Raw genomic sequence first — 27,943 nt, forward strand, 5'->3', positions numbered from 1 at the left:
AAGCCCTAACCGGTTTGGCTCAGTGGATAGAGCATCGGCCTGCGGACTGAAAGGTCCCAGGTTCAATTCCGGTCAAGGGCATGTACTTTGGTTGCAGGCATATCCCCAGTAGGAGGTGTGCAGGAGACAGCTGATCGATGTTTCTCTCTCATCGATGTTTCTAACTCTCTATCCCTCTCCCTTCCTCTCTGTAAAAATTCAATAAAATATATATATGAATTTAAATAAGTAAAAAATAAAATTGGAAAATAATAATAATTTATTTGAAATAAATGTAAGTAATGCTTTATATTATAGCTTTCAAAGAATAAAGTGAGCTGAGAATCATGGAACCTGAAAATAAATGCTGAAAGCAAAACTAATTCTCCTAAATATGTAAGAATCAAATGAATTTTAACTTGAATAAACAGCCACAATTTCAGCACCAAAATCACTAATAAAGGTAAAAGTAGTTTATCCTGTTGGGCCACCGTGCATGTATATGTGGCTAGAAATTACTCAAAGTAGACAGAGAATAGACCCTGCTTAACCTCAGTGATTCACTGTTTTTACAAAAAATTATTTTGCGATAATTATAGATTCACAGGAAGTTGCAAGGAGAGTAGCACAGAGAGGTCCCGTGTACCTTTCACTCAGTTTCTCCCAGTTGTTATATTTTGAATAATTACAGCACAGTATCAGAGCCAGGAAACTGACATTGATACGATGCATGTGTATCTTTATCATTTGATCACAAGTGTATAGTTGTGTAACTACCACTAGGATCAAGACAGGGAATTGTTCCATCAGCACAAAGGTCTCCCTGAAGCTACCTCTTCATAGTGACACTCAACCTCTCACCCCAACCCCTAGCAATCACAAATTTGTTTTCCATCTCCAGACTGTTGACATTTAGAATATGCCATCTAAATGAAATCATAGGAGAATGTGACCATTTGAGATGAACATTTTTTCACTTGGCACAATGCCCTGGAGATGCATCCAAAATATTGCATGTATTTATTGCTGAGTGGTATTTCATAAGGTGTGCCACAATTTAACCATTTACTTATTGAAGGGCATTGGTGGTTTACAGTTTTTGTATATTAAAACTAAACTCCTATGAATAATTATGTACATGTTTTATGTTGACATAAGTTTTAATTTCTCTGGAATGCTCAGAAGTCCAATGATTAAGTTGTATGGTAAATGTATAATTAATTTTAAAAAATTGATGCATTACTTTGGAATGGCTGTACTGTTACATTCCCACCAGCAATGTATGAGAGGTCCAGTTTCTCTGCATTCTCTCCAGCAACTGATGTTATCATTTTTCCCAGCAGTGATCCTACTGAGTCTGCAATATCTTACTGAGGTCTTCATTTGCATTTCCCTTATGGCAGTGCTACTGCACATTTTTAAATGTACTTACTTGCCATCTTCTTTCATGAAATATCTGTCCACACTCTTTGCCCTTTTTATCTGAGTTCTTTATGTACTCTAGATACAAGTTCTTTTTTAGACAGGTGAAGTGCCAATGTTTTCTTCCAGTCTGTAGCTTGTCTTTTCAACCTTTTAACAGGTTGTGTGTGTGTGTGTGTGTTTGTGTGTTTTGCCGAGCAAGTTTTTAATTGTGATGAAATCCAATTCATCTGTTTTCTTATATAGATCATGCTTTTAGTGTCATGTCCAAGAACTCTTCAGTAAGCCATAGGTCCTGAAATTTTGCCCCATGTTTTCTTTTGAAGGTATTAAAGGTCTACATTTACATTTAAATCTATGATGTATTTTGAGTTAGTTTTGACTAAGGTGTGATATTTAGTAGAAGTTCATTGTTTGCCATTGGATATCCACTTACTCCAGCCACATTTATTGGAAATGCTATGCTTCTGCATTTGAATTGCTTTTGAAACTTTGTCAAAAATCAGTGGCTACACTTGCAGGGTTCTCTATTCCGTTCCATTTTCCATGTGTCTAACCCTCTGCCAATACAACCAAGTTCTGATTACAATAGCTATATAAGTTTTGAAATTAGAGTGACTTCTTCATTATTCTTATTTTTCACAATTTTTAGCTACTGTAATTTCTAAGACTTTCCATATAAAGTATAAATTTAGTTTAGTCTTCTCCATGCCTACAAAAATCTTGCTTGCATTTTGATGGGAATTACATTAAACCTACGAGTGCTTGAAAACAAGTACATTTTACTATTGTTGTGTAGGTGTATTCTATAAATGTTAATTTGCTCTTATTATAATCATTTTATCATTTTGTAATGTACATCTCTGTCTTTAATAATTTTATTTGCTCTGAAGTCCACTTTATCTGATATTAACATAGCCAGTATTGCTTTTTTGATTAATGTTTGTACTTTATATCTCTTCCCATACTTTTACTTTCAACCTACCTAAATTATTAGACTTTAAGCGAGTTTCTTATATACAACATAGAGGTGGATGATGTTTTTTTGTTTGTTTCTTGTTTATCACTCTGCCAATCTCTGTCCTTTAGTGTTAATTTAATGCAATTACTGTTAGGCTAGAGCTTAACTCTACATCTTTACTCATTTTTTTTTTTTGTATTTGCTCTCCACTTATCTGTTTTCTGTGTCCTTCCTTCTGTAATTACATAAATGTTTTAAAAATTGAATTTTAATTTATCTATGTGGTTTTTAAATGCATTTCTTTGTATAACTTTTTAGTGTTTTTTGTTTGTTCTGAGAGGTAATTACTATAAAATTTGCTCTGTATAGGTTTTTTTAGTGGTTATTCTAGGTATTATATGTACATAACGTATCACAGTCAATGGTGTTACCATTTTACCAGTAATAGTGAAAGTTAGAAATCTTGTGCCTCTTTATATTCTTTTCCCTCTCCTTTCATAAGGTAAGTGTCGTACTATCTCCTCTACATACATTTAGAACCCGATAAGTGTTATAAATTTGCTTCAACCGTCAAATTTAATTAAGGAACCTCAAGGAAAAAGTGTCTATCACATTTACCCATCTTTACTCTTCCTTCCTGAAGTTCCAAGGCTCCTTCCTCTCTCATATCCTTTCTGCTTGCGGCATTCTGCTCCATTAGTCCCTCCGTAGGTCTGCTGGTGGCAACTGCTGTCTTCCTCATCTAGGAATGTTTTCTTTCCTCGCTTCATCCCAAAGCTTTTTTCATTTGAGTATGGGTTCTGGATTGACACTTTTTTCTCACTTTTTTCTTCTAGTCCCTGAAAACTGTTGTGAATGTTTCCCTTGTTTTCAGCGGCTACTAATGATAAATCTCCTGTCATTTATCTTGTTTCAGATGAGGTGTCATCTTTCTCTGACTACTTCAAGCATTTTTTTCTTTTTTGTTAGTTTTAAGATGTTTTATTATATATCTTCATGTGGCTTTCTTTGCATGTATCTTGATTGGAATTCACTCACTTCTAGAATTGCAGCTTTACAGCTCTTCCCAAATTTGGGAAGTTTTATGCTACTATTATTTTTTTAATAATGTTTTCATTCATATCTTTTTTCTCCCCTCCTCTGGGAACCAAATGACATAAGTTTTAGGTTTTGTGAGGGATTGAGCCCTCAATTTTCCTGAGGCTCTGTTCATTTTATTAAAAGTCTAATTCTGTCTGTTGTTTGGTTTGGGGCATTTTTATTGTTTTATGTCAAGTTCACTGGATACTTCTCTGTGTTCTCCATTCTGCTGCTGAATCCATCCTTTTGAGTTTTTATTTTCCAGTGCTAAAACTTCCACTTGATTATTCTTACATCTTCTCTTTCTTTAATATTTTGACTGGAGAATTTTTAATTTTTTAATTGTTTCAAGCATGTTTGTAATTGCTTGTTGAAGCATTTTTATAATGACTGCTTGAACATTTTTGTCAGAAAGTTCTAACATCCGCATCAACTTTATAGCTTCTGTTGGTTGGTTTTTCTTACTCAATTTGAATTGTTCCTTATTCTAAACATGACAAGTGATTTGCCATTAAAACCAGGACCTTTTTCCTATTACATTATGAGACACTGGATCTTATTTAAATCTTGTATCCCTCTGACACTGCTCCAGTGAGGGGAGGGAGAAGTGGATATCCAGGTTCCCTACTAGGTTTCCACTAGTAGACCCTGACGGAAAGGGACAACGTTTCCTCTGAGACTATGAGGTGGTAACTTGCAACTGCTGGGTGTGGGTGAAAGTCCTAACTCTCCAATAGAATTCCTCTGACACCATCCTACTGTGCAAGGGTGGAGGTGAAAGTGCAAGCTACCCATGTGGTCTGCACTAGCACGGCAGAAGGAAGCCTGCTCTTCACTGGGCAAAGGATGAAAGCCTTGGCTCTCCACTCAGCCTTGCTTCACACAATGCGCACAGGGAGCGTGTTGGGAAACCTCATTACAGCCTGGTAACAGTGGAGGTCTTGGTTCTCAATTTGGCCATAACTGCCAAGTGGCCATTTATTGTGTGATTTTAGGCTGGATTACAGCAGTTATTGTTTAAAAGTTTTCCCTCTTACCAGGCTACCCTTTCCTGATATTTTTAATTGAGAAATCAGTGGGTTCTTCGGGCATTTATTTATTTAGTCTTCAGCTGCTAGCATTGCCAGGTTGCCAACTTTCCTAGTATCTTGTCTGGAATAAATGTAGCAAAAAGAAAAGCCAGGGATCTCACCACGATGTTATTTGGGTTAGGCTCTTTCAGGGTGCATGCATTTCCTTTTCACCGCAGTCAGTCTAACTCTGTGCCTCATATCAGCACTTGATCTTGATAGGAGTTTCTTGCCATTTCTCCAATGAAAGCAGATCTCTGCTTGGTATCAATAAACATCCTGGATTCAAACCAGTTTCCAACTCCTTTGCTGGGAGTGGAGATTCTTTCCAGAAGCAGTGGATTTGTAATTGTGCCCTAAGAAGGCGTGTGCCTCCTACCCTCCCCAGAGGTGTGTGCTTTGCTTCTCCTCCCTGCCCAGAAACAATGGTATTTTGCCTGATCAGTGGTGACAACAGTGCTCGCTGCTGCTCTCCAACGTTAAAGCTTTCACTGTCTACCAGAGAGGAGCTGGGAAGATGCATGGCTTTGGCCCTGCACCCCAGTATTAGCTGACCACTTCCTGCATGCTTATGTCATGGAGAGAACTCTCTCTAGTTTCCTTCCCTGCCTCCAGTCTTTCTTATGAGCACCCTGTGGAAACCTTTAGGAAAGAACTCTTGAGTTAGTGTAAAATCCCTGTGTCTGTGGCTCCTAACTATTCTAAACTGGCTTGCTAGTTGTATAGGAAACCTTAAAAAATCATTAACATTTTAGTTGATTTTTTTCTTACCAAATGGAAAGCTGACCACCCCCCTCTGTACTCTGCAAACAATAAAGCAATTTATATGTCCTATTTCTACTTGGAAGGTCTGGTTGCTATTTGGAATTCAGTTTAATTGGTTGACCTGCAACCTTAACTCTCTGATGGGGTAAGAAAAAGTTGTGATTTGGGAGATTAGTTGTTTTTTTCTTAATATTAAGGTGGGAGTGAAATTCTCCTGCAACTTTCTAGATCTTAATCATAAGTAGAATCACAAAGGTCTTTGCATGCTAGTTTTCTAAAGACAAGTTGTGGACTTTAATAAAAATTGGACCCAAATGATAAAAGAAATATACACACCTTATTGGAATTAATGTGTGCATATATGTAAATACAATAAATAATCCTAAGGCACAAACCTATTTTAACAAAGATGCTAATTACCAAATAACCCCTACAGAGATTATTAGTTTAATAATAGTGTTTAGGACAGTGCTCTTTTATTGTTGGAATCAGAGACTTAATTTTTCCACTCTGGTTCTCCCACCTGTGTCTATTGTCCATGTGGGACTATATATGGCCATAGTTTTCAGTTCCTTCTCATAAATGGTATATTAATTAGAAGTTCTCGGCTTCCTCTCACCATTTACCATATTGTTTAGTCTTACAACATTCAAATAAACAATACTTTTATTTCAATATCTAATTGTGACTGTATAAAATATGCTGGAAACCTAAGATGTATCATTACATAATCCTATATAATAAAAGTCTTATATGCAAAGAGACCGAACAGCAGAACCACCAGGTCGCTATGACGCGCACTGACCTCCAGGGGCAGATGCTCAATGTAGGAGCTGCCCCCTGGTGGTCAGTATGCTCTCACAAGGGGAGCACCACTCAGCCAGAAGCCCTGAGCAAGCTCATGGCTGGTGAGCACAGCAGCATTGGAAGGAGCCTCTCCCGCCTCCAAAGGAGCACTAAGGATGTCCGACTGAGGGCTTAGGCCCAGCGGGCCTAAGCCCGCAGTCAGACATCCCCAAAGGGCTCCCAGATTGTGAGAGGGTGCAGGCCAGGCTGAGGGACCCCTCAAGAGTGCACGAATTTCGTGCACTGGACCTCTAGTCTCTACATGAGATCGTCATGATCTTTGTGGCATCTGTGATGGCAGCATTACTAGTAGGTCTGTCTTCTTTCAGATTTGACTATGGTTTAAGCTGAGACTACTTCAGTCCTATGACTCAAGTCTGTTTCCCTATGGATGTTTCCTGTGCCTTAATAATTCTACTTACCCCTTGGGTTACACAGTTCACTATGGTTTTCTTTTATGTTTATGAGTGTTGGTATGCAGAGTACAAAATAAAAAAACTTTCCTACAATGTGCTGCACAGACCATTGATCTAGGTAAGTGGTCGGCAAACTCATTAGTCAACAGAGCCAAATATCAACAGTACAATGATTGAAATTTCTTTAGAGAGCCAAATTTTTTAAACTTAAATTATATAGGTAGGTACACTGTTATTAACTTAATTAGGGTACTCCTAAGACTTAGGAAGAGCCACACTCAAGGGGCCAAAGAGCCACATGTGGCTCTCAAGCCGCAGTTTGCTGACCATGGATCTAGGTGACTTGCTTTAAAGGATCTCCAGATTGAGAAACAGAGAAATAGGGGCAAAGGATGGGGGTGGGCTAGAGGGGGTCAACTGGGGAAAAAGGAGGACAATAGTAATATTTTCAACAATAAAGATTTTTTTAAAAATTTTAAGAAAGAGAAACAGAGAATAAAATAACTACTCGTTCAAATACAATTTGATGACTAAGATTTTATGGCAGTGCTATCCCATAGAACTTGTAGTGATATGGACACTGAGTACTTTAAATGTGACTGACATTACTAATAAAATGAATTTTCAAATTTTATTTTATTTTAAGCAATTGAAATTTAAATAGCTACATATAGCTAGTGGCTACTGCACTGAACAGCAGTTATAAAGCAAATAAACACATTAGAAGAGATCCAGAGATTATTACTAGAATGAGTTTTGAATAATGGCTCTAATTTAGCCACATGTACATACAAAAGGGACTTAAACATCAATAGAAAGTTACAGAGGTGTGAGGGAGTATGCGAAGTTTAGGAAGCTATGAGGTTTTCCCAGTATGGTTCAGCTGACAGTACCTTATATGTGGAGGTACTGTGGGGGGTTAAAAGCAATGAGGGCTTTTTCTGTCATACTGAGAAATTTATATTTTATTCTGTTGACATGGGAGGCCAGTTAAGAATTCGAAAGAAAATAGAACATAATCAGATTCATATTAGAAAGACTATCTCTTAAAATCTGAGAGACCTAGTTAAAATTAAATAAGGACCTAGACTAATCATATCCTATATAATAAAAGCGTAATATGCAAATCAACTGAAAGGTGGAAGGACCGGTCGGCAGGGGGCAGAGCCAGCGAGCAGTTGGTGCCAGGCCAGCCAAGGTGTGTGCCAGTGGGCAGAGGGAGGGGACAGTGATAGGGGGCAGTGTTGACCAGCGATGGCGGAGGGGCAATGGGGGTGGGGGGCAGGGCCGGCTACTCGCCAGCCAGCCCTGTCCCCTAATTGGCCCGCCCAGTTGCCTCTTGCAGAGGAGGGGGCCTAAGCCTCAGTCAGACATCCCCTGAGGGCTCCCGGACTGCGTGAGGGCACAGGCCAGGCTGAGGGACTACCCTACCCCCAGTGGAAAAATTTTCATGCACTTGGCCTCTAGTTATGTAATAAATAAAATGATCAAATAGATTAAAGAAATATCTACGCAATATTTATACATCCATGAAACACTTGACAAAACCAATCAAATAAGTGACCACAAAGAAAAAACATTTAAATCAAATGTAGAAATTGTAAAGGCTCAAGTACCTAATCATAAACATTGTGACCATAATTATACTTATGTTGATGGAAGAAGATTTGACTTTGGATGGTGGGCACACTGTGCAATATATAGATCTTGGAATATAGAAACTCATACCTGAAACCTACATGATCATATTAACCAATATCACCCCAATCAATTTAATAAATGAATAAAAGCTTAGCAAAAAAAAAGTTATATAAAAAGTGTTTCACAGTATGCCACTTCAAATGTACAATTATCACATTGAAAATATGTCATTTCGTGCCCTGAATACTTTTTCAACCTGTTTTAAACTTATGTACCTTGACTTTGACCATGAGGTCAAGTATGGCTTGATCCTATGGCAGCTCTATTGTAAGAGGGTTTAGGTAAGATATTCATGCCACCTTAAAGAAAATACTGTTTACTGTCCATCTCCAAGTCTGGATTTAAATAAAAATAATACTTAATGTGTCTATCATGCTGTGGAAAGAATGTGATCCTCATTGAGTTTTGTTAATTTGGGTTTAGATTTTAATATCTCTCAAATTCTCTTTTGTATTCCCCTAGTAGCCTAAACAGGTGCATAAGTCATATTTTTCATAATTAACCCATTTACTTTTATTTTTTATTCTCTTTTATTAATGATTCTTCTGAATAGCTTATAGTTTCTACTAAATCTATTCATTGTCAGGGTGCATGGAATAATCACAGTCTTTGAAAAATGGAGCAATTGTTTTACATTACCAAACAACAAATATAATTTGATTGATTCTCAGTAGTCAGGTTTTCAAAATATTTCAAAGTCATATTATAAGCTTTTAATCAATTCAGTGAAAGGTTAATATTTTGAAATATCAGGGCCCAATATATTTCAACCATTATTTTGAATAATAGATATCATTTCAAACAAAATGAATTTCAAATTTGTAGCATTTGGTAAATACATTATGTGCTCTTTAAGGAAATAATTAAGATATAGAGTACAGAAATATTTTTAGAATAGGATACTAAATAAGCTGAGAAGTACACACAAATCAAATACTCAATTATTTTGAATATATTAAGAATTAAACAATGGAATATTCCATAATAGTTTTCATGCATGTATTTAAAGTACACTGAACTGGATCTCTGACAACATTATTTTAGAATAGTATTACTTAGCAGGTGAGTGCATTTAATAATTAAAGGCCTAAAAGCAGTCAATATAAAATAATGTCATGGTATTATCCCTGGAGAGAGCATTATGTACAGGTTTGGTTTGTTGACTTCATTCATTTATTCTAAAATACATCTGTTGTACACCAATGACATTTAAAAAAAGATTGGCCAAGAGACTATGGCATTTAGGTGAGTAGACAGTAGGTAGGAATAAAAAGGTGAATAAAGCATGTTTCTTGCCTCAAAGTTAAAGTACTGTTACTTATGGATAATGAAACAAAGGGGTGATGAGTGTAACAAATGTGGTAAGTGAAGAATCCAACCAAAATTAACTTGTTAAATGCATTTCTTACAGTATCGTCAGAGTATTTAAATTTTCATTGCAGATTTTATAACTTTCTGCTAATTATTTACTACTCTTTTTCTATGCATTACACTTAAAAATTTAGATGTTTCCATTTCCTATAGTAAATATCTTTAAAAGCAATTCTAATACATAACTTCATGTTAAGAAATACCAACTAAAAAATCTTCATTAACTTCATTTTCCTGATAATCCATTTTAAATATAAAAAATACTGAAGGTGTAAGAAGAATCAATCAATACTTTTTTAAAGGAAATTAATGAAAGTGGTTTCTATTAAGTAATCTTTATATATTCAAAATATTAAAAAACAAAGCTGTTAATTCTACTGATGGATAACCATCTATTACAATCAAGAATATATTTTAATCTGTACAGGGTTTGTAAGATAGTAAACATTTATTAACTTAGCAAAGTACTCCAGCCTTAACATATTTGTTGGCTCATTCCTCTATTATATGTTCACAGTAGTTTTACAGTGACTAGAAAAATAAAAACCTGTTTTTAAAAAACTATAAAATGCTATTTTAGAAAAAAGTACCCATTCTACATGATATAAAAATTGCTTTCCAAGAAGAATTGTGCAGCATGCATAGATAATGACAGACCTATTCTGAGAAGGCTGGTGAGATTTTTAAGCTAAGAACTTTTCAAGTGAGATTTTCCAGTCATAATACCGTAAATAGTGACTGAAAATAAACACAGATTTTTCTGAGAGGTAATTTTACATTTTGCCCCATATTTGTCACAACATTCCACCTGTAAAATATTTCTGATTTCTTACCTTACCTGACCCATTAACAGTCTTCCTCCCCAATTTCATGCTTCAGTGTGATCACTAACAAAACAGTCTACAGTCCTTAGCTGAGAGGTAATAGCATTTCTGAATGACCTAAAATCCTTAGGAATTGTACTCTACCTGATTTTCAAGGGTGTGTAATCCATTTGTATGCTCCAAACTTTCTATTTGAATTTGCATCAGGTCATGTAATATCAGTTTCTTTTGTGTCATCTGATATAGCAATAACTTTATATAATGTGACACTGCGAATGTAGAGTTTAAAAAAAACAAAAAACAAAAAAAACACCTCTCTACCACAGGAGTGGGACCCATCAAATGCTGCATCTGTCCAATACCACTGACCTATTAATGGGTAAAACTACTAAATACAAACTATATAGCTAGTTTTGCAAATCTCAGTATAACTATTATATGCTGATGTTATCTACATCATTTTATACTATGAATGTATTTTTCTTACATTTAATTAAATAGAAGCTAATACATCAAAACAAGAAAAAATAAATTACTGAAATTTTATTTTCCCCTCCCACCTATGGGAGCTGTAAGGTTGGAATGTTCGGAAGTAATATCACTACCACTGAATTTCATTTATATACTCGAGCAATCCTGGGGATGGGGCATATTCCTGCCTGGAATGTAGTAGGTAAAGTAAAGTGAATTCTATCTTTAAGGGTGTACTTCTGTATTGTTTTCTAGATTAGGGACTAACAAAGACTAAATTTGGGAGGGGCAACTTGTGGGACTTACAGCCTTTGTAGCAACTACTGCCTCTGTGACCTGAAAGCAGCCCTAGAGCATATGAAATATGATTTTCTGGTTTTCTAAATAAAAGTTTTCTAAATAAAAGTTTACTGGAATACAGCCACTGTAGTAGCTGTCCATTGTCTTCACTAGCAGAGAGGTATGGACAAGGAACCAGGAAGGCTGGTGACCCTTAACTCTGGCAAAGGTCAGGGCTGTGCACCCACTACTAAGTCCAGACAATGGTAGCTGAAGCAACTTCCCCACCAGATAGTGATGTAAATCCTTACTGATAAGATAGTCTGCCTCTTACTGGAACTTGCCTGCCTAAGGGCTATAGGTGTATTCCAAACTAAATAAAAGGTTGGCGAGGCTTGGGCACCAGGGGAAGTCCTTCCCCTTGAGTTGGGCTTGCCTGCCTGGCCCCCAATATTTCCAAATTATCTCTGTCTCATCTCTTTCATTTGTGTGCGGCCCTTCCTCCAGATCCTGAATCCTGAACCATTCGGGACGTGGGGGAACATTCATAAGCCACACCATTTTTTTTCCATATGATCTACGGCTGCTTTCAGGTTACAAAGGCAGTAGTTGCTACAAAGGCTGTACGTCCCACAAGTTGTCCCTCCCAAATTTAGACTCGAGCCCTTTACAGAAAATGTTTGCCAACCTCTATTCTAGATTTTTTTTAAGAACTGTAAACTGCTGGTTACATGGTACTAAAACAGACAATATCACCCAGCCAGTGTGGCTCAATGGTTGAGCATTAACCTATGAACCATGAGGTCAGGGTTTGATTCCCTGTCAGAGTACATGCCTGGGTTGTGGGCTCGATCCCCAGTACGGGGCGTGCAGGAGGCAGCTGACCAATGATTCTCTCTCATCCTTGATGTTTCTATCTCTTTCTCTCCCTCTCTGCTCTCTCTCTCTCTCTCTCTCTCTCTCTCTCTCTCTGAAATAAGTGAAAATATTAAAAACAAAAATTTAAATAAAACAGACAATATCATAAGAATTCTTTGCAAGGTATCATAATTTTAAAAAGTAAATAAATTTGTTGAAACACTAAAAGAAACAAGTTTCCAAGTAAGTTCCAGGAAAGAGAATCATATCTCATAGTTGAAGGGGTTTTTGTTTCTTATTTAGTACAATGTCCCATTGCTTCTTATTAAGAAAGCAAGCATTTGGAAAGAGCAATCCACCTACTCCTAAGGAGAGTTGGTAAGGCACTAGGGCTAGAAGAAACTTGCCCTGAGCAGTGAGGCATGTGTGCTTCTAGTCCAATAAAGGATCAGGGACTAAATGGTGATAGAAGGGGACTAGACTTTGATGGTGAACGCACAATTCAATATACAAATGACATATTATAGAATTGTACATGTGCAACCTATACAATATTATTAACCAATGTCAACCAAGAAAAGTCAATAAGAAAGAGGAAAGTTTCAAAAAAATGTTAAAGATTAGTGAGTTTCACCGTTAGAAAAGAATCCAAGGCTATATATAGCACCCTGAACTACACACTGCAATTCCACTCAACAAACTGATCACCTTCTCTGGGCTGGGTCCTATAAGAGAATCTGAAACTGATTTTATATTGCTACAGCAACATCTTCACATTCTATTCCCTAGTCACACTGGGAGGGAAAGTTTATAGTCTTCTTTCTGTCAAAAAACCATTTCTGAAGAGAGTTACAGATGATGGCATGATATTGGGCTAGGTGATAGATGGGCTAATCAGTAAAAGGCAATGATAAGTTTGTTAAAAGCAGTCTACAGTGAGGATTACAGATATAATGCAGCAATGGACAATGGTCAATAGATCCCATGGAAGGTCAATAGATCCCATGGAAGGAACCTTTATCAGTAGAATTCCAGTGTGTATTAGGAAGTAGATGCCAGTATCTAGAACAGTGCATGGTTTGATGAGGAAATAGACTTTCTTTTGTTGTCATCTGATGATATCTAAATGTTGTTATTTAACATTTCCATTAGAGGAAGAAGTGTCTTATATAAACATCATAGGTGTACCAGTTAATAATGTGGATTTTGTAATCAAAACACGGTAATTGCCAGCGAAACATCAAAAGTGCTTTATTCAAAGTAATGTCCATCGCTAGCTACACATTTCCCCATCTTTCAGGTATTTGTGGATACCGTCCCAATAGAACTTTTCTTGTTTTGAGGCAAGCCATTCAGAGACCCAATTTTCCACTTCTTCATACGTTTTGAAGTGTTGCTCAGAAAGTGTGTGTGCCATTGATAGGAACAAATGGTAATGTGAAGGAGCAAGGTCTGGTGAATATGGCGGGTGGGTTAATACTTCCCAGGCAAGTATTTCACTTACATGTGGAATCTTAAAAAATAAAATAAACAGAACAAAACTAAAAAAGACTCATAGAAACAGAATAAACTGATGGTTGCTAGGAGGAAGGGGAGTGGAGGGATCGTTTAAAAAGGTTAAAAAGAATATAATCAATAATAGTGTGATAATTTTGCAAGGTGGCAAATGGTTACTAGACAATATGGTGATCACATCATAAGGTACATGGTAAGGTCTTATCATTATGGTATACTAGAGGCCCGGTGCACAAAAATTTGTGCACTGTGGGGTGTCCCTTAGCCTGGCCTATGCCCTCTTGCAGTCTGGGACCCCTCGGAGAATGTCCACCTGCTGGCTTAGGCCCGCTCCCTGGGGGATTGGGCCCAAGCTGGCAGTCAAAACTGCCCCCTGGTGGTCAGTGTGTGTCATAGTGACCAGTCATTCCCAGTCGTTCTGCTGTTAGGGTCAGTTTGCACATTACCCTTTTATTATATAGGATAGAGGCCTGGTGCATGGGTGGGGGCTGGCTGGTTTGCCCTGAAGGGTGTCCTGGATCAGGGTGGGGGTCCCGCTGGGGTGCCTGGCCAGCCAGGGTGAGGGGTTAATGGGTGTTTGTAGACTGGTTATACCCCCTTTAGGGTGGGGTTCCCCACTGGGGTGCCTGGCCAGCCTGGGTGAGGGGCTGATGGCTGTTTTCAGGCTGGCCACACCCCCTTTAGGGTTGGGGGGTACCCACTGGGATGCCTGGCCAGTCAGGATGGGGGGTTGAGGGCCGTTTTCAGGCTGGCCAAGCCCCCTGGCGAGGGAAGCTCCCAGCCTCTCCTTTTATTCTTGTTTTTTTTATTCTGGGATTTATTTACCTTCTGTAATTGAAACTTTGTAGCCTTGAGAGGAGCTCAGAGCTGGCCAGGGTGGGCGGGAGGGAAGCCTCCTGCTCACTCCAGCTCCATGGCCACAGCTGGCTGAAAGCAGGTATCTGGGGTTTATTTACCTTCTATAATTGAAACTTTGTTGATTTGAGTGGAGCTCAGAGCCTGACGCAGCAAGCGGGAAGCTTGGCTTCCTCCATCATTTGGGCAACCAAGCCTCCTGCTTCCTCCAGCTCTGTGGCAGCCGGCCACCATCTTGGTTGGGTTAATTTGCATATAGTTGCTCTAAATGGCTGGTGGGTGTGGCTTAACGCATGGCGAAGGTACAGTCAATTTGCATGTTTGTCTTTTATTAGTGTAGATATCTGAAACTAACATAGTATCTATGCCAATTACACTTTAATAAAAATATTATCTTTTTTTTAAATGAACCTGGGACCTCTCAGTCTGCAGGCTGACGCTCTATCCACTGAGCCAAACCGGTTTTGGCAATAAAAATATTATCTTAAAAAATACCCCATCACAAGAATGTTAGCCAAATCATAGCTTCTATTTATCCCTAGCCATATCAACCTAAGAGCAGTCACCTTGCTTTCACCTTTCATGACTAATCCATTTGCTGAGGATTCTGCCAACTTGCCTAACTCTGCCTGTCTGGCTAGAAAATGCTGTGTGTTTAAGCTCTACTTCAATCTGTTCAGAATCTCCTGGAAACATACAACTTTCATTGCCTGAAGACACCTTAGTGTCTCTGTTAATCTAATCAGGATCCTTGAATTCTGTGTTTTCTATCCTGAAAGGGCCCTATCTTCATTGATGACTCAGTTGTTGGTTCGAGCTGTAGCTATTCTTATCCTCTGTGGTTCTTTGTTTTGCTTTCTGTAATTACCAACCACAATGGTTCTGGCAAGAAATTTTGCTAAAAATGTCAGGGTTAAATCCCTTCTTTCCCGCATATTAGCCAATTTATCCTGAATACGCTCAAAATAAACTGAATCTCTTGAAATTGTTTTGGAAATTGGAAATATGATTGGCGCCCCTCCTCCTTTCTTAACTTATATTGCTCTTAAATTTCACATATGTTTTATCTTTTATTACTTTGTTATTTTCTGTTTGTTCTATTTTGTTTTTATCCCTATATTGGTGCTTTTGAGTCCAGCTTAGGCATAACAAATGCCTTGGCAAAAAATTAGCTGGTCTTGACTTAATATTGTCTACTTGTTGTATCCTTCCCACTCATCAGGTTTCTTTCCATTCCCTGAAGCTCTCCAGCTTCATTAGGATTAGTTACCTCCATTAGAAACTTCCACTGAAGCCAGAACCAATAATCAGCCAGGATGTACTGATACCATTGAGATCAGAGGAGGCGACAGTGACTATCACTCCTGTTACCCACCTAAAACACCCTAGGGGTTCTGCCTCTATGGCTCACTCTTTCTCTTGAGACACTTTCAGTTTAGATCTGCATATAATGTATAGAATCCACTGTGAACAATATACTTTGTTAGATGATCAATTGTTTAAATTGAAATAGGAACTGAAATGCTCATATACTCACAGAAATTGTTACTGAGTGCATACAGTTGTCTAATGCATCCTATAAATATATTTTGTTGTTGTTGTTGTTGTTGAATTAACAGGGCCTTCAGAAAAATTCAGTCATTAAACTGGACTTTGTATCTGGGACCTTTCAGGACATGACAGAATCTTAACCTAGATTTGAAGTTAAGAAGGGACAGTTTATGCATTAAATTCCCTTGGTGATCTGCTAGTTTGGTTCTATTACTTTAATGTGGGCATGGGACTAGGTATGTAACAAAGTATTATGTATGTTAACGCCATCTGGAGACCAATCTCTTTGTGTACTGTTATCAAATTTGAATGACATACTTTAAAAGAATATATTTTTGGTATCCCACCAGATGTATACAAGGTGCTATATATCTCAAAAAAAACTACACCTATACACCAGAGAGTCTATTCAGGGTGTTTTTCAAGTGCACTCTAGTCACATAAGATGAAGCTGAAGAAGCTCTCAGAAAACTCAGTTGTTTCTGCAAAAAACATCTGAAATTTTAAATCCTCTAAAAGTAGCTTTTCAGGAGTAAGTAGCTTTCATAGGCAACCTAATTTAGTCCTTTTACCTTAAGTGCATAAGAAAATTTGACCTCTGAAATCTGAAAACTGTAGAGAACTATACTTGTTTGTTTGCATAAATTTCTCCAACACAGTGTCTCCTTTTTCAAGAATGTTCATTCGTGAAAGCATATGCATCCCTTCCAATTTTTAAGCCTGTTAACATCATATTTATACATATGATCAAAAGGCTAAAAGGGCATAATAAAGTGGCATTGCACTGCCAACCACATCCTGGGCCAGACTACCATGGGTGCTTCCATGGTTTCCCAGGAGTCAGACCTGGAGAAAGATAACAGCTCTGAAGGGACAGAGTAGTAGTGCTTTCCTCTTGGGCAGGACAATGGAGAGTCCAGAGCCTCCCCAGGCAGCAGGCACCACAGTGTATCTACAGAACATGTCTGGTGGTGCTTTCTTGACTACGTGGGCTTATTATACACATCACCTGCAGCACTCAAGAGAAGGCTATTTTTTCAAGTATTACATTCAGTGTGGACTAAAAGCATGAGTGGAGCATACCCAATTGTGACACAAAATGCCCTGGCAGTTTCGAGTAAATGTGGCCCCAACTCCCTGAGGTACTGCCAGGGAATCATTTAGGCACAAAAAAGACTTGAGTCATAATTGTGATTAAGTTTCAGTTTGAGTCCAAAGGCAGGAAAACACTAGTGTCAGTTTGAAGGCAGCCAGGCAGGATGAGTTCCCTGTTACTTCTGGGAGGATCAACCTTTCTGTTCTATTCAGGCTTCCCCCTGATTGGAGGGGGCCCACCCACACTAGGGAGGGAAATCTGCTTTACTCAATCTGCTAATTCAGTTGCTAATCTTGTCCAGAAACCCCCTCACAGACATACCCAGAATAATGTTTGGCCAAATGTCTGGGCCCCTCTTGACCCAATCAAATTGACATACAAAATTAACCACCACATGCCTGAAATTAGGAATAAAGACAGAAGTAGTGCAGAGCACTACCAATAGAAATTTGAGGTCAAATGGCTCTCAAAGATGAGGGTCATGCCTGCTGTCTTATATACCTGGGTAAATGTGATATCACTAACCACTATGTGATACACCTGAGTAAGTTAGAATAGGGGAGTTTGGATTTAGAGAGGCTGAGGTAGCTTTGTGAGGCAAACTAGCAATTGAAAGAGAAATGTGCACTAAAATCAAGATGGGCTTTATATGGTCACTAGAGGCCTGATGCATGAAATTCGTGCACTTGGGGGTGGGGGGGATAGGTGCCTCAGCCCAGCCTGCACCCTCTCCAATCTGGGATCCCTCTCACAATCCGGGACTGCTGGCTCCCAACCGCTCACCTGCCTGCCTGCCTGATTGCCCCTAACCGCTTCTGCCTGCCAGCCTGATCGACACCTAACTGCTCACCCCTGGCCTGATCTAGCCCCCAACTGCCCTCCCCTGCCAGCTTGGTTGCTCCCAACTTCCCTCCCCTGCTGGCCTGACTGCCCCTAACAGCCTCTGCCTCGGCCCCCACCACCATGACTTTGTCAGGAAGGAAGTTGGACGTCCGGAAGATGGCTAGTCGACCTGGTCTAAATAGCATATTACATTTTTATTAGTACAGATTACAAACATTCCGATGGACAATTTTCATATAAGTAATTATCACTATAGCCAAATCATAACCACTCAATATGGATCTGTTTCACTGATCAAGTATAAGAGAATTTAAAGCATTATGGTGATCTAGATTTCCCTTTGAAAAAGATTAAGTAAAATCAATGGTCCACTTACATTGTATATGTAGATTCACTATATGTTCAAGAGATTCATGTTGGTATCAGAGAATTTTAGTTCAATATTCTTACTTTATATTTTTGTTAGATGTTATGCTTTTTCAATTTTCTGTATCTTTTCATACATGTGTTTTGAAACAAAAGTAATAACCTTGTTTATTTTGGAAAAAAATTAATTCAGGTAGCTATTCAATAAAGGGCTATAAAAATACCGTTAATTAAATTAGCTTTTGTTCCAAACTGTTTTTTCTCTGTAGACAGCACTTTCATTACCCTAGATTTTGCTACATATAAAATTAATGTATTTTGAACATATCATAATTGTATTATTAACTAGGTAATTTTTTTTGCAGAATTCTATAAGAGTGTATGCTATGTGATTATATAAAAAATGAATACATTCAATATCATTTGCAAAAATAATCATTTGCAAAGGCAAATAAGTTGATAGCAGTTGCTAATTCAACACTTAATTTTGAAACATATTGTAACTCTAAGGCTCTGCGGCTCCCTCTAATTCCTCCTCATTCTTCAGCTTCCATGCGAGTCCCCTCTTCTCTCTGGAGTCTACTCTGGTGCCTATAGAAGCTTTCAAATACTTTTGTTTACAAACTTCTATAGAACATGATCCTTACCAAAATGTATCATCTTCACTTTGCTTCTTATGTTTGTTTTAATTTTAACTCTGAAAGCAGAGGTTAATCTCTTTTAGATCAGGGTTCCAATAACTCACTTTAAGGTTCATAGTCCCCAGAAACCATATTAATAATATATATATTTTTGGTGTTCTCACATTGGTAGATTTATTTCTCCTGAGCCCTACAGAGAAAGACTGAACAAAGGAAATAAGATAATGTTCTATATAAATTATTAGCAGATAATTTAAAAATGGAGCAGCAAGTTAAACATATTGGACACATAGTAATTTTATACAAAGGAGAAAATAAATGATCTTAGTCAACATCCTAGAACTTAGATTAGCATCATGTATGGCAAAATTCTGAGGAGAATTATGAATTTTAATGTTGGATTATGATTAAAATACATGGTATGACTTTAGTGTGTATGTGGAAATCATTTTATAAAGAAGCTGTATAAATAAACTTCCTTATAATAGAAAAGTCAAAAATATTTATTTTCAGTACAAAAATTAATAAACCCTCTAATCATACCAAATTTTTTCCTGTTTAAAAAATATTTGAATGCGTTTTGTGCAACTAATGAATATATTTTTTATGCTTACTTACTTTGTAATTTTGTGTGATATTTCTGTGCTTATATATTTGCATAGATACTCATTTCTAAGTATAAAGCACCTATGTTCTCATAAATTCATTACAAAGTAAAATTCTATAAATTTTACTTTTTAGTTCTCTTCCATAAGAAAAAACAACAAAAACAAATAACAAGTTGTTTTTTTTAAGAATTTAAGGTTATAAATTAATCCAGGTATTGCAAACCAGAGTGACAGTTTCCAGGTATCTAACCTGTTTCAGCTCTAATAGACTGATGCTTTGTATCCACAGATATGAATGTCAAACAGTGACCTAAATCTATGGAACACACAAAAATTCCACTGAAATTAAAAAAAAAAATTCTTATTTTGTTGATATTTTAAAAGCATAATATTCATTTTAAAAAGCTAGATGTTTGTCCATAATTCTCCTAAAATATTCTGGAATTTTATCCCAGACAAAATTTTAGGGTAACACAAACTGTTTTGTGGTTGTAGTTTATAGAAATATTATTTTCAAATAGGATATAATGCAAAGTAAAATTTAAATACAAATATCTAGGTAGGATTTAGGTACTCTACACCATTCTCACTAATCTTCATTTATTCTTAATCATTAATTAATCTAACCCTTGCTGATTTGCCCAAGTTCAACAGAAAATATCGAGCTCACCTTAACTGGAAAGACTCCATTTATCTTTCCAATTTTTCCTGCTTTCTTTCCCCTCCTTACCTACAAAAATGATAGAGGGGAAAAACACACACACACATATCGCAGTGTGATGCCACTAGCTAGTGTGCATAAAAACCCTTGACAGTCATTTCCCCATCAGCAGTTTCCCTGCTGGCCAGCTTATGAATCTCTCCCACTTCCCTTCTCCTCAGGTAGCTGGCTGCTTGATGTTTACTGATTAATTTGCATCAAATATTCTCCTAGCAACCAACACTAGGATTGGATTAGATACTTTTGTAAAAGACTGTTTTCTGTTAAAGGAGCTTAGACATTCTAAACACCATAAACAGAAACAAATAGTCTTTAAACAAAGGTGAAATGTGATCCTTCATACCCTTATAAGAAATTTCAGCCAATTGCCTTTTTTTGTTGTTTTTACTTGGGAAAATTGGTATTTTTCTCTTTAAAAAATATACATTTATAGACACACCCTCAATTACACTCAGTTAATCTTGACAGTAGCGGCTCACCACATATTATGTATTTTAAATAAATCCACAAAGAATTCATGTCATTTTGTAATCGTCAGTGTAAGACGTAGAAAACAAATAGGTCTGTTTTGTAAAATGGCCAGTTTAGTTATGTAGAGAATGAAGTAAATTTTCCTATAAAACATTGTAATTAATTTTCATGTTTTAGACCAGAAAATATATATATATGAAACCAAAATTTCAGTTAAGATTTATTTCCTGGAAACAATGTACATATTTTTCTCTGCTTCTTAAGTAGTGTTACTGTGTCATCAATTATGTGTAAATTCCAGTAACATTTTTAATTTCAAAGTATTATTTGATAGGAAGAACAGACAAAAGAGGAAATATAACATGTATAATAAATCATCTCCAATAACATTAAATAAACTGGCCAACAGTATCTGATGATTATTTTAGCAGGTCTTTGAAACAAGGGAAGAAAATATTTTTTTATGTCCCATTAAGATTTTAATCTGGCAGAAAATAATACTGGAGAAGAAAGTAAGATATGTTAATAAGATCAATAATAGTTATTAGGTTATTAAGATTAAAAGTGATAATCTTGAGGCAATGAAATGTTTTACAATTAAGAATCCAAGATTAAAAAAAATAAAAACCTATAGTTTAGTCATTTGGTGAAGATTAATAGAATATTTTCCCAGAGGTAAGAATAAAGCAGCAAATCTTTCATAAGAAAATGAATTACCAATTCAGCTATGATGACTATTATACCTAGGATCTTAGAAAAATGCCCTTTCTTCCATTTTTCTTTTTCACTAAAATTATTTTCTATGTAAGTATTTCTTAAACATTACATGCACTTTTAAGAAATCTGAATTGTAAACATTAACCACTTACTTCATTTCAAGTTTAATTTGGCAGAATATTGGATATCTAATTCAAATTTTAGAAACTACAGCTATAGATACTGCAACTTCTCAGTATCTTGATAGGTCATTAAAAAGCAATTTTTTTTTTTACTTTTAAGGATGCAGAGACATAGGAACTCATATCTGTGCCAGGTACACTGCAAGGCATTTTAAAATACCTCATATAATCCGTTCCAAAACAGTTGAGACAGATATTATTACCTCCAAATTATAGATCCTATCTGAGATTTAGAAATGGTAAAAAGCTTGCCAAAGATCATAGACTAAGGCAAAGCCAAGTTGAAACTCATTACTGTGGGACCCCAATATTACTGGTATTTTTCAAAGTGCTTCCCACCATTATGGAAACAATTCTTCACTCTTCAAGCACCTGGAACTTTATTGATACTCAAGTTTCCCAAACTATTCACCCAGGCCTGGCCTGGACTTTAAAATGACTATTTTCCTCTTGCTGATGGCTTATCAAATCCCCACCCTTTTCAGATAGCAATGACAAAAGAATAAACTAAATTACAAAGAAATAGGCATGATTAACAATTCACTACCTGAAGATTATTTTTTGTAAATTCACACACATACACACACACACACACACACACACACACACACACACTTAATTGATTTCAGAGAGGAAGGGAGAGGGAGAGAGAGATAGAAACATCAATGATGAGAGAGAATCAGTGTTCCAAGTTTTGATTCTCTGTTGAGTAGCACCAAACAAGAGATTTACACAGAAGATTTTGAAAAATTTATTACAAATACACATGTTCAATGATGTCACCCACATTTTGAAGAGTATATCATTAACAAATATGAGCTAAGTGTCTACTTCCAAAACATTGGTGAAAAATAATGGCTAAAACTGCTACAAGAGGATACACTAAAGAATAAAATGTTTTTTATATATGTCTTATATAAAAACAACGGGAGACAATATTGAGAGCTAATGTTTTGCAGAGCTCAATATGATTCCCTTACTTAAAGGTGGAGGAGGTAAGTGACACCTAGAGGGAATAGTAAACAGAGAAAAACATAACAAACACCACAGTGATGCTGGGAAATATGATGCAATACCATTGAAAATGCTTAAGAATCTGAGAAAGAAAATAAGCAGAGTATTGTCTTAATTGTTTAGTTGCTTATGAACATGCAAAAGAAAAGAAAAGAAAAAAAAGTCCCTCTGCAGTGGCCAGAAGAGGTAGAAAACAATAGGGTCAGAAAAATTAATTTTTTAACAAGACATCCTTGCTACTGTTCCCAACACTTTAGCACAACTGCATATCCATTTCATAAGAAATGCTATAGGATATTAAGCAAATAATATTTCATAAGACATTAAAATGTTTTTTATATTAAAACATTATTTCCTTACACTAAAACAATGTCTATATCCAGTGCAGCTATTGCCTATGGGTGACAGTGGCTGGTAAAATAGCCCCACCTGCCTATTTCCACAGAAGCCACTCTCACTGAACGATTTTTTTTGAACACAGGAGAGGCAGAGCTATTTGATCCAGCTCAGTGCTGGACCTCTACTCCAAAACCCCCATCACCCTCATTTCTCTACTCACAGTCTATCATTTTCAGTTCTTCACCCCAATACCTGCTACTACCCCTGGTATCCTTAGCCCATACGATCAACTCTTCAATAATCCAAACTTATGACTCTTCTTTGAATCCCACTATATCTACAGTCTTGGCAATCTGCACAATCTCATGAGCACCGTCATACCCAATGTATGGGAATGGCTCTGTCCGAGAAAATAAACTCTACGCGCCCACTCTCTAATTACAATTCTGCAGCCTTATTACATTCCGTCTGCAGCATTTCAGCGCCACCTTGTTTCTGGTTCCACACTGACACCCTCTCTCCCGGTCCCTCAGCTTCCTCTGGGATTCACTATTCTGCACCGCCAGCTGGAACCTCATGGTGTTCCAGTCCAACCACTCTCACCCCTCTACCCCAGGCCCTGCCTCCAAGGAATAAAACCCAACACGTCCGCTGTTCCCAAACGTGGGTTGTTTGTGAGATACATTGCCTTTACAGACATATTTCCTAACTTCAACCCTGCCCAGGAGGCTTTGGCTTTTGTTATCAGTCAATAACCAGCTGTTTCCTGGTCCTCAGAGTACCCTTGCAAAATACTCACTGTTTTCCTCAAAAGTGTTTCCTAATGGTGTGCAAGTATATGTTCAATCAACACAGCTCTTTGACAAACAAACCAAAATAAGCCCTGATTTTCAAACTGCAAAGACTCCCACTGTGGCCCATATCAAGGTACCAATGTGACATCACTAAATACACAGTGAGGAAGTCGCACACCTTTCTGGGTATTTCCCTCAGATCCAACATTGTTTCTGTTCTTAGGAAGAATAGATAAAAATAACCTAAAGAGCAGAGATATTAAATTTAGTAAAATAGTTAGGAAGCGAAGAATGTTGAGTATTTATTGCCTTAGTTTTAATATAATTTAACTGTAAATTTATGTAAGTTACATTGTAATAATGACCTTGCTTAACAATGACTTGCAAAATTCCTGCAATTTAGCAGTTAGCTCCTCTAGCCTGTGCCAGCAGAGCACTGATTTGCCCATTGCAAACCTTCATTTTTTTGGCCAATGATCCTGCTTCATACTTTACTGAGAAAACAGACTGTCCGTTATGTCCTCAATTTCTTGTCCGCATATCTACAAATTTCTCTACAGTTCTACTCACTGTGACCTTGCTTCCAATTGTCTCACAAGTGTCCTTTACCTTAGTTATTATGATTACCCCCCACTAACTCCAGAACTACATGTCCTTGGCACTCCCTCTCTCTCCTGCATTCCCAAATGCTCTCTTTCTCTCTCTCCTCACTCCCTCTTTATAAACACATTCAAGATCCCCATCAATGAAATTAAAAATATCTCTTGACCCTAACCCTGTGTCTACCTCTAGCCATCTGCATTTTTTCATATTTGTATATCATTTTTATCAGAAATTCCACAGGAAGAACAGTTTTTATTAGCAATTTCTTTCGCCTCATCCTTGTTCCTTGCTTTTTTTTTTTTTTTTCTGAAATCTGATGACATTACCATGGAAGAAAAAAGCATGAATCACTTTTAAAATGTTAAATTTCAAAGATATTTTTTCAGGTCTGTTAGCTTTTTTAAAAATATTTTTTTAAATTCTTTCAACATTAGTCCTAGCTGGTTTGGTTCACTGGATAGATAGAGCATCAGCCTGGGACTGAAGGGTTTACCTTAAACCTTGGTTGCAGGCACATCTCCAGTAGGGAGTGTGCAGGAGGCAGCTGATCAATGCTTCTCTCTCATTGATGTTTCTAACTCTCTGTCCCTCTCCCTTCCTCTCTGTAAAAAAATCAATAAAATATATATTTTAAAAAAAATTCTTTCAACATTAGACCCTTCCCTCTTAAACTGTCTTTCCTCCAACTACCATCTGGCCTTTTGCAAGCTCCAAACCTGTGGAAGAATGGGCAGGGCATCCTTTATGAGTATTTCTGCAAGAACCACCTAAACAAACTGGCCCCCATGCAGCTGGAAGGATGCTGACCAGGAACACTAAATATTTGCCGCAACTGAGACCAGGAGAGCCTTAGCCTTCACAGACGTAGGGAGGAGAGGAGCTTTCCCTGTTACCGTGAGAGGGATGACCACTTGCCAAACCCACTGGCCCCTATGTTTATTCTCACTTATGGAATCGCTGCTGCTTGTTGTATCCCAGCAGTTGGACCTGAGACCCAAATACCTAGGCAGAAAGAAAATAACACCATGTAAGGCAGCGGTTCTCAACCTGTGGGTCGCAACCCCTTTGGCGGTGGAACGACCGACCGTTCCACAGGGTTCACCTAAGACCATCCTGCATATCAGATATTTGCATTATGATTCATAACAGTTGCAACATTACAGTTATAAAGTAGCAACAAAAACAATTTTATGGTTGGGTCACAACATGAGGAACTGTATTTAAAGGGCCAGGAGGTTGAGAACCACTGATGTAAGGGGACGCAGAAGAAGGGGGAAGATTTTCAGAACACTCAAAGCAGGTGACTGCTATTGGAATAGAACAAAGGTGGAGGCAAAATCCCAGCTTGAATAAAAAATAAGATCACTCAAGCAGAATCAAACTAAATATTTGTGTATATACACACACATGTGCACACACTGGACAATGCATGTTTCCAAAACATTGCCTTGTCCCCATATTAGTTCATTAGCTCAGTGTTTCTCTTCTAAACCCAACCCAAGGGATATCTCAGAAGGGACAGGGATGGTGGTGGATCCTGGAAACTATTATGAAAACTGTGAAAAACCCTGAAAAAGATAAAAAGTATTTATTTAGGTTGTAGCATCAGAGAATGCCAGCAACTTCAAATTGTGGAGAGCGGCTATAGTGTTTGGACAGGTTCAAGCCTCGGACTAATGAGCGGGCACAGTCCTTTCATGGCCACGTGCAAGTCCCAGCTTGGAGGGCAGAGCACTCCCAGCACAATTATAGCCAACAGCGGTAGTTGTAAGCTTGAACCTATGGTCTGAACACGTGGCCCCATGTGTCTGAGTGATGTGGGCTTGACAGAGTTCAGGTGCATGTAACTCAGTGGGATCGAAACCCACGAGAATGCTGTAAACATCTTGACCACGCCCTTACTTTGCCTCATGGAATGTGGCTATAAAATAAAAACTCAGCTTCCAGGCTGTGGTGCTGCCTCCATCAGAAAGGGCCGCGTCCCCCAGAGACCCAGCTTTCATTCTCTCGTGTCTTTTCTCAAACCTTCACTGCCCCCACTCGGGCTCACCGAACCTGCCTAAGCTGGCGTGGCACATAAGGCACCCAATGTGGGGCTGAGTATGCCACGGCCGTGCCAGCTTGCCACATCAAATAAGAGAGGACCACTTAGCACAGGCTAACATGAATGGCAAAGGCCAGAAAGGTAACAGTAAATGCTCCCAAAAACTAGAAAGTAGGATAGTACTAAGTGTTATCAGGAGGGAAATACTGGTCTAGAGAATAATCTAGCAGGTTTAATGAATTCAAGTATTTAAATACCAGTGACTATTCAATTCTGCCTCTGAATATATCAGGGCGCCACAGGATAGAGTTGTCCAGTTGGTGCACGGTGAAATTTCAGAAGGCATCTTTCACAAGGGTAATGAGAAGGTGTGCTACGTATGAAATTGCCCGAGTCTTATAGATGTACACAGTTGAAACAAATGTTAAAAGACAGGATGAGTGAAAAATCTTTTGATATAGACACATAATTAACTGAAATTGATTGTTATATGCATTCATAATAAAAGGATAAAATACTAGAAATATTTTGTCTAACGTCTGTTTTCAATAAAATTCATCTATTATAATTACAAATATTAAAAAGTGCACAGAGACAAAAAATATTTTTTCAGACAGATACATCATACACAAAATCACATAGTTTCTTAAACTATTTGGCCTTGACCTATCAATGGGAATTTTTCCCCTGACCTCTCATAATTCAATATCTGGAATCCAGAAAAATGGCTGTTTCCATCTGTTCCACTCAGAGTGATCAATATTTAGTTAAGTTCATGCATAATAATGAATCTGTATCTCCCAGAACGTGCTTTGTGAAATTTCGGCATATAATTTGGTCCAAGAGCAGGACCTTGACAGAGGGTATCTGCATTTTCATTTTATTTTACAAGGGATGTGGGAATGCTGACTACCCACTTTTTACTTTTCTTCCCATATTATTGCTTTGCAAAGGGAAGCATTCTGCCACAGTGAAATAGACATGTGTTCAAAAAACTCTCCCTTTAGACCCAAACATGGGCTAACTTCAATAAATGAAAGTGGCATAGTTTATAGAATTGGTTTCTCACTAAGTATGTGAGTTAAATTAGCTTTTTAGAGGCCTTCAGAATTTTAAGGGAAGCAAAAGAAAAAGCATTCTTCCAGCATCAAGAAAACTCTTTACCACAGATAATTGCCCCATTTAATTTGCATTTCAATGCATACCAAACTGACAAATAGCAATACTCAGGAGGACAACCATGGAAGACTTCCTATCAAAGTAATAAGGTGATAGGTGAACTACATGGAGAGGAAGAAGGGCTAGTGGAATTACTACAGTCTATGTGTTGGCTGAAAATTCCCAAGTTCAAGTTATCAACCTTTATTCCTGCCTCACTACCTGTGTCTCTTCTGCCAGCAATAAAAGGAAAAAAAAAAAATTCCAGACAGCCTAAGAAATCAACCAACCAACCTCATTATTGATGGCGTCAGGTGGTAGATCAATGCCAGAAGAAAATCAATGTTAAAAATATTTTTCAGTAGTGCATACAGATGAAGAG

Source organism: Myotis davidii, unplaced genomic scaffold (genome assembly GCF_000327345.1).
Source record: "Myotis davidii unplaced genomic scaffold, ASM32734v1 scaffold269, whole genome shotgun sequence".
In the NCBI taxonomy this organism is placed as follows: Eukaryota; Metazoa; Chordata; class Mammalia; order Chiroptera; family Vespertilionidae; genus Myotis; species Myotis davidii.